Genomic DNA, 13,095 nt, shown 5'->3' on the forward strand with positions numbered 1-13,095 from the left:
TGTGTGTGTGTGTGTGTGTGTGTGTGTGTGTGTGTGCGTGCATGTGCATGCGTGCGTGTGTGTGTGTGTGTGTTTGTGTGCGTGTGTGCGTGCGTGCATGTGCATGCGTGCGTGTGTGCGTGCGTGCATGTGCATGCGTGCGTGTGGGTGTGCGTGCGTGCGTGTGTGCATGGTGCGTGGCAATTTTTGCTTATTTTTAATACTCGTCTACATATTTCTTATAGATTGGCATAATTCTTAAACTATTAACTACCAATTAACAATTATTAAATATTTTAATAGGACATTGTATACTCAATAGAATAGATGCAGTGTCCTCCTTTATACTTGTTCTATTCGTATTTGTACTGCGACGGGCGGATCGTTTATATAGTCGTTAGATACCTATTCACGCAAACACGAATATACTTCGAAACCTAACTGCATTGCCCAATATTAGATATTGTGACTTTACTGCCAAGCATCGAAATTCACAAGGTAATACAAGTAAATACACGAGCATTAGTAACAAAGATGTAAAAATAATTCAATACAAAAAGGAAAATAAAGGTAAGGGTTTCCGTAAATATAAAAGTTCACACGCGGTATAATATAATATAATATAATATAATATAATATAATATAATATAATATAATATATAATAATATATATAACTATATATATATATATATATATATATATATATATATATATATATATATATATATATATATATATTGCGCGCGCGATCTTTTATAGCTAAGACAACATTTTATCGAATTTTTGTACAAGGAATCTTACTAGTGAACATCAACGATTGCTTACAGTAAACACGACATATGTAGCTATTTACCTGTGATATATCAAGGTGAGAATTAAGGTGACGTATTTAAGTAGTTATAAAAGAGTACTTATTATAATTGTTTAAAAATATTTAATATAATGTTAGACGGTTCCAAATGCGAAACGGGAACACGGAAAATATTTCTAGATTGTTTTACGCTATCAATAATTGCTTAGTAACGATATCATTTTTATTTATTTCTATGTACATCAGTATGTGATGACACAATTTAATTTGTAGTTTTAATTTAGGTTAATAGCAATATTAAGCATATAATACTTTTTAAATACAAGTGGTTTACTATTCAATTAGAGCTTATGTAATATTTATCCGCGTCTATTACAATTTTAATAATGTTCAAGTAAATAAAATATCCGGCCATTATTAACTGGTTTAACGTACAGTTGATACTGTCTCTTGTTTTCCTGTGTTTTCTGCACGTTCATGAATATTTAGACGAAACACGTGCAACTTGATAATACAGTTTAATATTATTTCCGCGTGTATATAATTTCCGCTGGTCTGCTGCAGGTTTATGAATATATCAGTAAAACAAGTTTTCTAGACATTATTTACTGTTATTTATTATTATATTAGTCTATATCTAATTTCCGTGTAATTTTAAGCAGGTTTATAATATAAAGCTCCTTTGTCATCGACGTAAACTATACGTTTATTTCGTTTATTTCGATATATATATATATATATATTTATTGATGTATTTATTTATATATGTATTTGTATCTAGGCCCTACGTTATTCGATATCATACTAACATCGATCATTTCGTTGGTATTTCTTGAATATGATATTCATTGTATATCTTTATTTCCTGTTTAATAATATACATATGAAACACGTTTTTATATCTGTTAATAACAACACTACTTAGAGTGTTTATATAATTTTGCTTCTTTTCTAAGAAAAGAATTACCTTTTCTAATCCTTATCTATTACAATTTCACTCTTACCCAGGTAAGTGACCGTCACGAACGATAGGTCTAGTAGGAGATATATAGGAGACTATACTGGTACCGGGAATACCAGGAGACTGCAATCTATTTTAATATATCTTTAATTATGACTAACTAGTGCATAAAACTCTTTGATAATTGCTAACAGTAGGGAATAGCAGTGATAACTGATAATTACTACTATAATATCCCGAATAGACGAATAACAATATAGCGTCGATAATTTACCGCTTACCTGGGATACTCCACAGTTGTCGGTCTCCGTCCGTCGACCGCTCGCCCAGCGTCGGACTGCCGACAGGCGACACCGTCCACCCCGGCGGCAGCGTCGGCGCGTGATAACCTGACGACATGTACGGGTACCCTCCTCCTCCTCCTCCTCCTCCCCCACCAGCGATGTAGTCGTGTGACGCTGAGGCGACGACGGTCGTCGGCGACGACATCGGCGAGACGGAGAACGCCGAGAAGTACGGAGGCAAGACGTCGCCCGCGAAGTCGCGCTGCCTGCCGACGCCGCCGTGTCTGTCGGCGCCGTCGCCGCCCGGTCTGTCGCGACCGTAGTATCCGAAGCCGGCGGCGTACAGGTTCGCGCCGTGGCCGAGTGACGGCGGAGACGGCGTCGGCGGCGACAGCAGAGGCGCGTGCGTGTAGCGCGGCACGGCCGTCAGCGGGTTCAAGCCGAGAGTCGCGGCTGCGGCGGCGGCCGCGCTGACGGAGGCGGCGATGCTAGAGGAGGTGCAAGGGAAGGGCGCGTGTAGGCCAGGGTAGAGGTGCGGCGGCGGGCCTCCCATCATGTAGAGCTGCTCGGGCTGCGGGCCGCCGCCGTACAGACGCTCCTTGTGTCGCGGCGGTAAGATCGAACGAGCAATAGTCGCGCCGTCACCGAGACTCGAACCGAGCACGCTCCACGATGGCGGTATGAGCATTGTCGGTGGAGGCAGTCACTCGATGTTGCGGCACATAATGTGTGTATATATATATATGTATATATATATATATAGACGAAAAGCGAAGATAATGCGCCCGAGCGGCGAGTCTCGTAGATGTCAACGAGTCTTCCTTGCTTCGTCCTATGCTACGTCTCGTAGACCGTGTCTTACCTTCCGCCGTGTTACTGCTGATAGTCGTAATCTTTATATAAAAAAAGACTCGTCTAATATAATTCGTCGCCGTCGTCGTTAAACGGAATTGTTAGTCGGCACCTGCGTGACTGCAGCGTGCTGTAGCTTATACACACTGGAAGAGACAGACCTCGCTATCTGTCTTCTTTCTGCTCTCCGCCTGGATCGGAAATCACAGGGAACTGCTATAGAAATCTGTCGCCGGCCGTGGGTATATGCATGCGATATAGACACAAGTAAAAACTCTCTCGTATCGACTTAAGATCAGAGACGAGGCTGTCGCACCCTACGAGCGCAGCAGCACGATATGTAAGGCTAAATGTCTGCCATCGCGAAAGTTTTTATATTGCCCACTGACTCGCAAAATAATGCTAATTAAGGAAGCGAGGTAAGAGACAGGCCCCGCCTCCCCGCAGATGAGCGGCGTGCGCTGATTGGTCGACGAGCGTCAGACATTTTGGAGACGATGTGATGTTGTGAAGTGTCGTTTCAGGTTGGAAGTGATAGCAACTAATCGAGTCCGGTCGAACAAAACGGTACAGGTACGTAAGTCATTCGTGCAATTAAATCAAATTGGCGCTCGGCAATTTACAGCCAGGACAAAACGAGCGTATCTCCCTAACTCGGAATTAGCTCATTTGAACGCCGTACTGGCGGACAGACTGGCGATGAACATCGGGAGACATTTCGTGTACTACGAGGTGAGAGACGGTAAAATTATCGCCCATAATTATAAGTACGACGCAAATAGGCCTTGTTGAGCGTACAAAGAGACTAATCTGTTTACGGAAATTACAACACTTGATGTCATATTAACTCTAATCGTTGGTCCACTAATCAAACGTTTACACCACACCGAGTACGATACATTCGCATAGGTACGCATACATTCAATTCATAGTAGATGTACGGGAATAAACGTTTAGGTGTACGACATGTTAAACCGTTCAGAGGAGTTATAATGTGAATTATTTACACGCAAGACTATATGTCACGAATTCCTGGGAGGTTCGTTAAACAGCATAAAAGACAAAGTGATAAGTGTGAATTTCTGATGCAAATTTCATTTTCAATTACACTGCAAGTTTCACTAATGTTTTATAGATTAACATTATGCGTATCAATGAGTAAAATATTCAAATAATGTTAATCCACATTATATATATATATATATGTTACGTGCGTTTTAGGCGTGTATTACAAACAATTACGGTATCTTCGGGATATTACAAACCATATACAAATAAATCATATGCCCAAGATGTTTCAATATATATATATTATATTATTATTATTATATTATACACACCGCCACTGTCTGGTAGTATATAGTATAATGGGGAGAAAACGGCTGAAGTTCTGCATAATTGTCAACAACAGACGTTGTGTATGCATGTGTGCGCGACGTTATCACGCCTCAATCTCGACACTCAGTTTCCTTCTGCTGCGTTCCACACTATGGGCCAGACAACCGTCTCCCCAGAGCTCCCACTGCGCCAGCCCAGCCTTCCACGCATTCAGCCTCCCTCCCCTCTCCACTTCAGGCACCAATTAAGCGCTAATCTCTGCAAACTTCTCCACCCTCGCTATTAACGGGGCCTCGGCTCCCGCCGGGCGCGCGAATGGTCAAGTGTGTGGCTGACCAGTGGCCGCCCGTCGCGGGTACGTGTTAGGGCTCATTTCGTCGCGGCGGGGCGATGATGAAGACTGACAGGTCCATTGTGATCGCGTGAAGGACGCGAAAACTCGATGATATCTGAGCCTATGCTGGTGACCTATCGTATAGCGCTGACCATCGGGACGCCATTTACCTGGGATGCTTAGACTGCGAATGAGCGACGGAGAAACTGCAAGAGAGGGAGGAAGAGGGAGAAGGCGAGAAATAGAAAGAGGGAAGTAAGAGGGGCGGGATGGAGACGGAGACGGAGAGAGAGAGAGAAAAGACAAAACAAGAAAGAGAGAGAAAAGGGGAGAAAGACAGAGAAGGGGATAGCGATATAGGCAATAGGGATAAGGAAAAGAAGGGATATAGGCAGAGCAAAGGAGGGAAGAAACAGCAAAAGAAACGTGGAGAGGCAAGAGGAAGGGTAAGGATGGGGAACACAGGGAGAGGAGAAGAGTAGGGGAAGAGGAGGAGGAGATGGAAAGAGAGAGAGAGAGAGAGAGAGAGAGAGAGAGAGGAAAGAGAAGAAAGAAGAGAAGAGAGAGAGAGAGAGAAAGAGAGAGAGAGAGAGAAGAAAAGACTGGGAAAGCGAAAACACGGGCAGAGATAACGGAGAGAGAGGAAACCGAAAAGGGAAGAAACAGCGAGAGAAAAGTAGAAGCGAGAAAAAGGGTATAGAAGGGAAAGACATGGAGAGAGGATGATGAGAAGGATGAGAGAGACAGGGAAACATCGGCATATAAAGATCGAAGGATAGGGAGAAACAACGAGAGAGAAGTAGAAGCAAGAATAAGGGTAGAAACAGGAAACACAGGGGCAGGAGGAGGAGAAGGAGGAGGTGGAGGAGGAGGAGGAGTAGGAGGAGGAGGAGGAGATAGATAGATAATGTGCCCGTTTGTGTGTATGCGTAAGTGTGTGGGTGCCTCTGTGTATATGCTTTTGTCAGGGAAAAGGATCAAGTAAGACAGAAAGAGAGTGATAGAAAGAAAAAGGGACTGAGAGAAAAATATAGAGACAGAGAGAGAGGGAGAGAGAGAGAGAGAGAGAGAGAGAGAGAGAGAGAGAGAGTGCGAGGGAGAAAAGAAAAATTGCATTCCTATTTAACAAATTACTCTTTCCTTCGTGCTATGTTGCGAGCTCGCGTGTGCGCACATATGTACGTATAGGTAAGGTAAGCCCGCACTACCCGTTACTATGCATATCTCCCTATCTTGCAGACACATTCTGCACAGAACCCTGTCTGCGGCCGTGTGGCCAGCCAGGTGATTTCACGCGAGACTTTATCTAGAAGCTAAGAATAGTTTCGGCGCATCTCGACCCGTCTCCGCGACTGCAGCACCCACCAAGTCACGGGCTGGGACCCCACCGACTAGACTGGGACCACACCGACTAGACCATATCTTCCTATCTCACGCACCGCGGTGTCTACCCAGCGTTTTGCATGCAGCTTTCAGACGGTGCGAAGAAGGCGGGGAAGGCGGGCTAAGTGGGCGGGCTGTTTTTGTTTCTCGTCGTTGCAGCACTGATCGAATAATGAGCACTAATGACGCGCCTTATTATTGCTCGTCGTCTGCCATTATGCGAGAACGCGTAATTGGGTGTCAATGATGGTTCGCTTATTGCCCATCGGAGACGACTGCGGTTCACATATATACACATACACGTACACGTACACACACATACACGTGCAGACTAATGCACTGGCGAGAGCGAGGGAGTCGCGGAGATGGAGCGAGAGACGTAGAGGTGTTGTGAGAACCTGCGAAGGTGCTACACCGTGTCTGCGTGCATTGCATAAGACGGGAGCGGAGGGGGCGCGATACCGAGTAGGCAGCCGGGCATCTACCGCCACCACCACGTCATCCGATATGCCCAATGCAAGATGCAAGATGCAGTATAAAATGGCCGACGTTGGCGTGTACCTAGATAACCATCCGATATTAAACGTGTATATAGATATCCTATAATCCTCCGTAAGTAGATATATAGGATAGATATCTACAGCCGTCTAGTCGCATTAAAATAAATGTCTGATCATGTTACTATTTCGGCGAGCAGAGAGACTTTTTCGAATCCTTGCATCACAAATAAACACGGGGCATATTAAATGTTTGGAAATTTGAAAATAAAAACACGAACGGACAAGACGCATGGTAAGGTAAATCCAGAAAAGTTATTAGAGTTTACGAATGACGTGAATAAGCGAGAACGGTTAAATAAAAGCGCAAACTAACTAACTAAGCATTAATAAACTGAACTAAACTACGCAAGTGAACGTAATGAGACGAATCTGAAAGACCGAGAGTAGCAGAAAACTAGGAATTAAGTAATCAGTAATAGGCGTCTTTAATAAAAGAACTTACACGTACATTTTGCCCTTCAATTAAACAAAATGAAAAAATTGATATGCCCGAAATTGGAGAGTTACAGCTACGTAAGAGAAGAATTCGTATACATTTTCATCGGGTGGACAAGTTTGGTCGATTATACATTCAGAAAAGGTTTGACTGCACACACTCGACTGTCGTTTTCAGGTTTCCTGGACAGCCAGCCGTACACTCGGAACACCGTGCTCCAAAGGAGCGCGCTGATTGGTCGACGTGAGCGCATGATAATATAGTAACACTTGAGAGTCTGCACGGAGGAGAGCTACGCCGCCAAGGTGGCGGCCGTCAATGGAGACCATTCGACTACAGTAATGTCATTATATCGGCGCGCTTCAACAAAGAACGACCACTCTTTCGAAATTAGCTTCGTTTGCCCGCACTCGGCCTGCGGGTCTCCATGAGATTTTATCCGTGTATGGGGCGTACTTGGCTCGATGGCTGTGGGCTACCGTGTGGAATTCTGTAGCGGTGTGAGGTGACGGCGACTGTGCGTTTGTACATAATAATTTTCTTTGTCGGAGTCGCGCTTGAACTATCGTCATCAGCAGATGTATGTCAGAATGACAGATTGTACGGAGCGCTTAACGTGAAGCTTTATTTCGGTTCTAGACTTTGAAGGAAATGGAAATTATGGAGTGTTTCAAACGCGTGTTTCTTCGTTACTAACGCAAATCATTCGGAAACGGAAATGGTTAGAGCAGATGAGAATTAGACAAAATAAAATAAAATAAAAATGGAAATTAAATTAAATTAAAGTGACAAGACCTATAAGAAAAGTGGGAAATTAAAGATTTGTGAATTTGGGGTGAATTTACACCCACGCGCACATACTCGCAATATACTCGTAAATATATCTGCGTACACACGCAGGTTATAGGTGGCGTGTGCGTGTGGGCGTGTGCGCGAGCGTGTCGCCCTCGTGCGTGTGCTTGGTGGCCGTGTGCGTCGGCGTGTGTGGTGTGTGGTGTGTGCTGTGTGTGTGCCTGTGTGTGTGGTGTGTGTGCGTGTGTAAATTCTAATGCGTGCGGTGTGTGTGTGTGTGTGTGTTGTGTGTGTGTGTGTGTGTGTGATGTGTGTTGTGGTGTGTGTGTGGTTGTGTGTTTGTGCTGTTAGTGTTGTGTGTGATGTGTGCAATGTGTGCAGGTGGTTCTTTCGTCATCCGTGTTTATGGCAAACCCGCGAATTTTTTTTGAATTTGATTCCTTTTCGTAATATATCATAACGCATTGTATTATTTAGTCACGGTTCTATTCCAAATGTCTATTGACCTGAGTGAAGAGATTGTAATTCTCAAAAGCTTGTTAGTTAACATGTTAAACACCCTTTATCTCTATACGTTGAACTTTGTGTTATTATATAATAATATATGATATAATAATATATATATAATTATACATACATACATCAACATACATACATACATACATAGCATAGCATACATACATACATACCATACATACATACATACATACCATACATATCATTACATACTAATACATACATACATACATACATACCATAACATACATACATACATACAATACATACCATACATCTACATACATACAGTACCATACATGACATACAGGACATACATACATATCATACGTACATACATACATACATACAGTACATACAACTATACATATCATACATACATACATACAGTACGATAACATACATAATAAGCATACATACATACATCATACAGTACTATGAACTGGTGAAAGGTAGTAACGATACATACATAACATACATACATATAAAATTACATACATACATACATACATACATAATACATTACATACATAGCATACATAACAGGAGCGATACATACATACATACATACATACATACATACACTAATAGCACTACATAATACAATACAATACATACAATACATGAGGCATACATACCATACAGGTACATACATACATACATACATACATACATACATACATACATAAACATGACATACATACATACAGTAGCATACATACATAGCATTTACATTACATACACTACATACATACAAGGTACATACATAGCATACATACATAACATAGCAGACATACATACATAACATGACATTAGCGATACATAACATACAATCATTACGATACCATATTCAATTACATACCATTACATACGATGAACATCAGCATACATACATACATACGATGACATACATAGACAATACCATAGCATACATATCATTACATTACATTATAAAAAAAATTTATAGCATACATACAATACGATAGCATACATGACATACATAAACATACACTACAGTACCATGACAGTCACACTACATACATACATACAGTGACCATACATAACATACATACATACATTACATACATCACTAGCATACATATCATACGAGTACCGATACATAACATACATACAATCTACATACATGACAGTACTGTCGGATGTGGCACTACCATACATACTAATACATACATACATACATGAGGCAGATACAGAACGACTACATACCAGTACATACGATACATACATGAACCATAATACATACATACATACATACATGACCGAAGCATACATAAACATACATCACATAACATACATACATACATACATACAGTAAACATACATACATACTACATAACATACATGAACATACATACAATACATACATAACATACATACATACAACATAGCATACAGTACCATTACATCACATACATACATACATACATACATACGATACATACAATACAGTGACCACTAACGATAACATAGACATAACCATACATCACATCACATAACATACACTACATACAGACAATACATACATCACATACATACATACATACAATCACATACATACAATACATACATACATACATACATACATACACTACATACATACATACATACATACAACAAACATACATACATACATACATACATACATACATACATACATACAATACATACATAACATCATACATAGCATAAATATCATACATACAACATACAATGACATGACATACATAACAATTACATACATAGCCATACATACATACATACATACATAGCATACATACATACATACATAACATGACATACAACATACAATACAGTACATACATACATACATACAACATACATACATACACTACATACAATACATACCATACATACCTACATACATACATACATACATACATACATACATACATACAGTACAATAACAATAAACATAGCATACGGGATACAAACATACATACATACATAACATACATACAAGCATACATACAGTACATACATACATACAATACATACATACAATACATACATACATACATACATACATACGAGAGCGATGAGCATGATTCATACATACATACATACAGTTACATACGATGAGACCGATACATACATACATAGCAATACCAGTACATAACATACATACTCACACACATCACAACTATCCACACCAGCACGACACGACACAGCACGAGCACAGACAGCGCCCCAGCACACACGACACACAGCACACAGACACTACAACCACATACATACATACATACATACCTACAGTCACACACACACACAACACACACCACACACACACACACCACACACACACACACCCACACCACCCACACACACACACACACACACCACACACACACACACACACGACGACCACACACCCACGACACACAGGCACACACACACACACACACACACACAACGAACACACACACCACACACCACACAACAACACACATACCAGTACACACATACACACCACAACATACATACAGTACATAACGATAATACACATAGCATAACATTAGCATTACACACATACAATACATACATACATACAAGTATCAGTGACACGTACAATACATACATATCATACATACATTACATACAGGTAGCATACAGGTGACATACATACATACATAGTCCTATTAACATATCATAACATACATGACGATACATACAGTATCAGTACAATACATACATGACATACATACATACATAAGCAACATACATGACAACACACTACATGACAGTACATACATTACATAGCATACATATCAGGTATACATACATACATCTACATACATATTCAAAACACTAGCACTACATAACACTACATACATAAGCATAATCAATACATACATGAGCATACATAACATACATACATAGCATACATACATTACATACAACATAGCATACCGAGTACATACATGACATCACATACATACATACATACATACATGTACGATAGCATACAACGTAGCATACAGTAACATTACACTACATACCAATACATAACATACCGATACATACATGACATACGATACTTACATAGCATACAGAACAATACATAACATACAAGCAATACATAGCATGACGATACATACATAACAGGACATAATACATACAGGTAAGCATACATAGCATTAACATACTACATACGCATACATACGATATCATACATACATTACATACATGACATGACAATACCAATGACATGACATACATTACAGTACATACAGTGAAATCATACATAGCCGAGGTACAGCTACACGGTACATACATACAGTACGATACATGAACAGAAATTAAGAACCGATCACATAACATTACTATACATACAACATCTACATGACATACATACATACATACATACATGAACATACACCGTACACTACACTACATACATAACATACATACATACATACAAATAACATACATACATACAATACATACATACATACATACATACTATAGCATAAACTAACATACATAGCATACATACATACCAACATACATACATACATACATACATAGCATACATACATAGCATACAATACATACATAGCAACATACATACATGACAATACATACATACATACATACATACATACATACATACATACAACATACATACCAAAAATACATTACATACATCATAGCATACCATACAGCGTACATACATACAACGTATACATAACATAGCATACATACCAGTACATACATACACGCTACATACGATACATAACATACATACATACATACATACATGACACTACATACATACATACACTACATACATACATACATACATACATACATACATACATACCATCATACATACATACCATACATACATTACCAGGTGAACATAGCATCACAATACATCATACTATACATAACATAGCAGTACATAACATACATGACGATACAGTACAGTACATACAATAGCATACAAGATACATACATATCATACGATAGCATACATAAGCATACGATACAGATACAGTACCACTATCGGATACATAAGCACTAGCATGATCATACATACATACATACTGACATAACATACATACATACAGTACAATACATACATACATACAACATACATACAGTACATACATACAGTACAATACATACATACATAACATACATACATACATAATACATCACAATACACTACATACTACTACAATACCACTACCATACATCATACATACATACCTACATACAGTAAATACATACATACATACATACATACATACCATACCTATACATACATAAACATACACATACATACATACTACATAGGCATACATACATACATACGACTACATAGAACATACACATACATTAGCATACATAACATTACATTACATACATACATACAGTGAACATACATACATTACAATCAATCATGACATACATACCTACAGTACTGACATACATACATACACATACACAATCGCGCGCGGCCCCGCGGCAAGGGGCATGGTGCCCTCTTGGGGGGGTCAGCTAGCGGACAACACACATGATGATGTAAATATGATACTTGTAAAAAGCTATACTTTTTAAAGTATCATATATCCGCTTAGTAGATATTAAGAAAAGCCAAAGGCTCTTGTACAATAAAGCTGCTTCCATTTTTATAAATATAATATCAGGATAGTATATAATTCTTCACTCTCTTTTTACATTTTACATTTATATTAACGATGTAACGAAAAATGCACGCACCGAATACTTTCTATGACGTTATACTATCCATTCCATCTATATATTCATAATATATATATATATCATATATATATATATATA

The sequence above is a fragment of the Priapulus caudatus genome, unplaced genomic scaffold, assembly GCF_000485595.1.
Source record: "Priapulus caudatus unplaced genomic scaffold, Priapulus_caudatus-5.0.1 Scaffold385, whole genome shotgun sequence".
Taxonomy (NCBI): domain Eukaryota; kingdom Metazoa; phylum Priapulida; class Priapulimorpha; order Priapulimorphida; family Priapulidae; genus Priapulus; species Priapulus caudatus.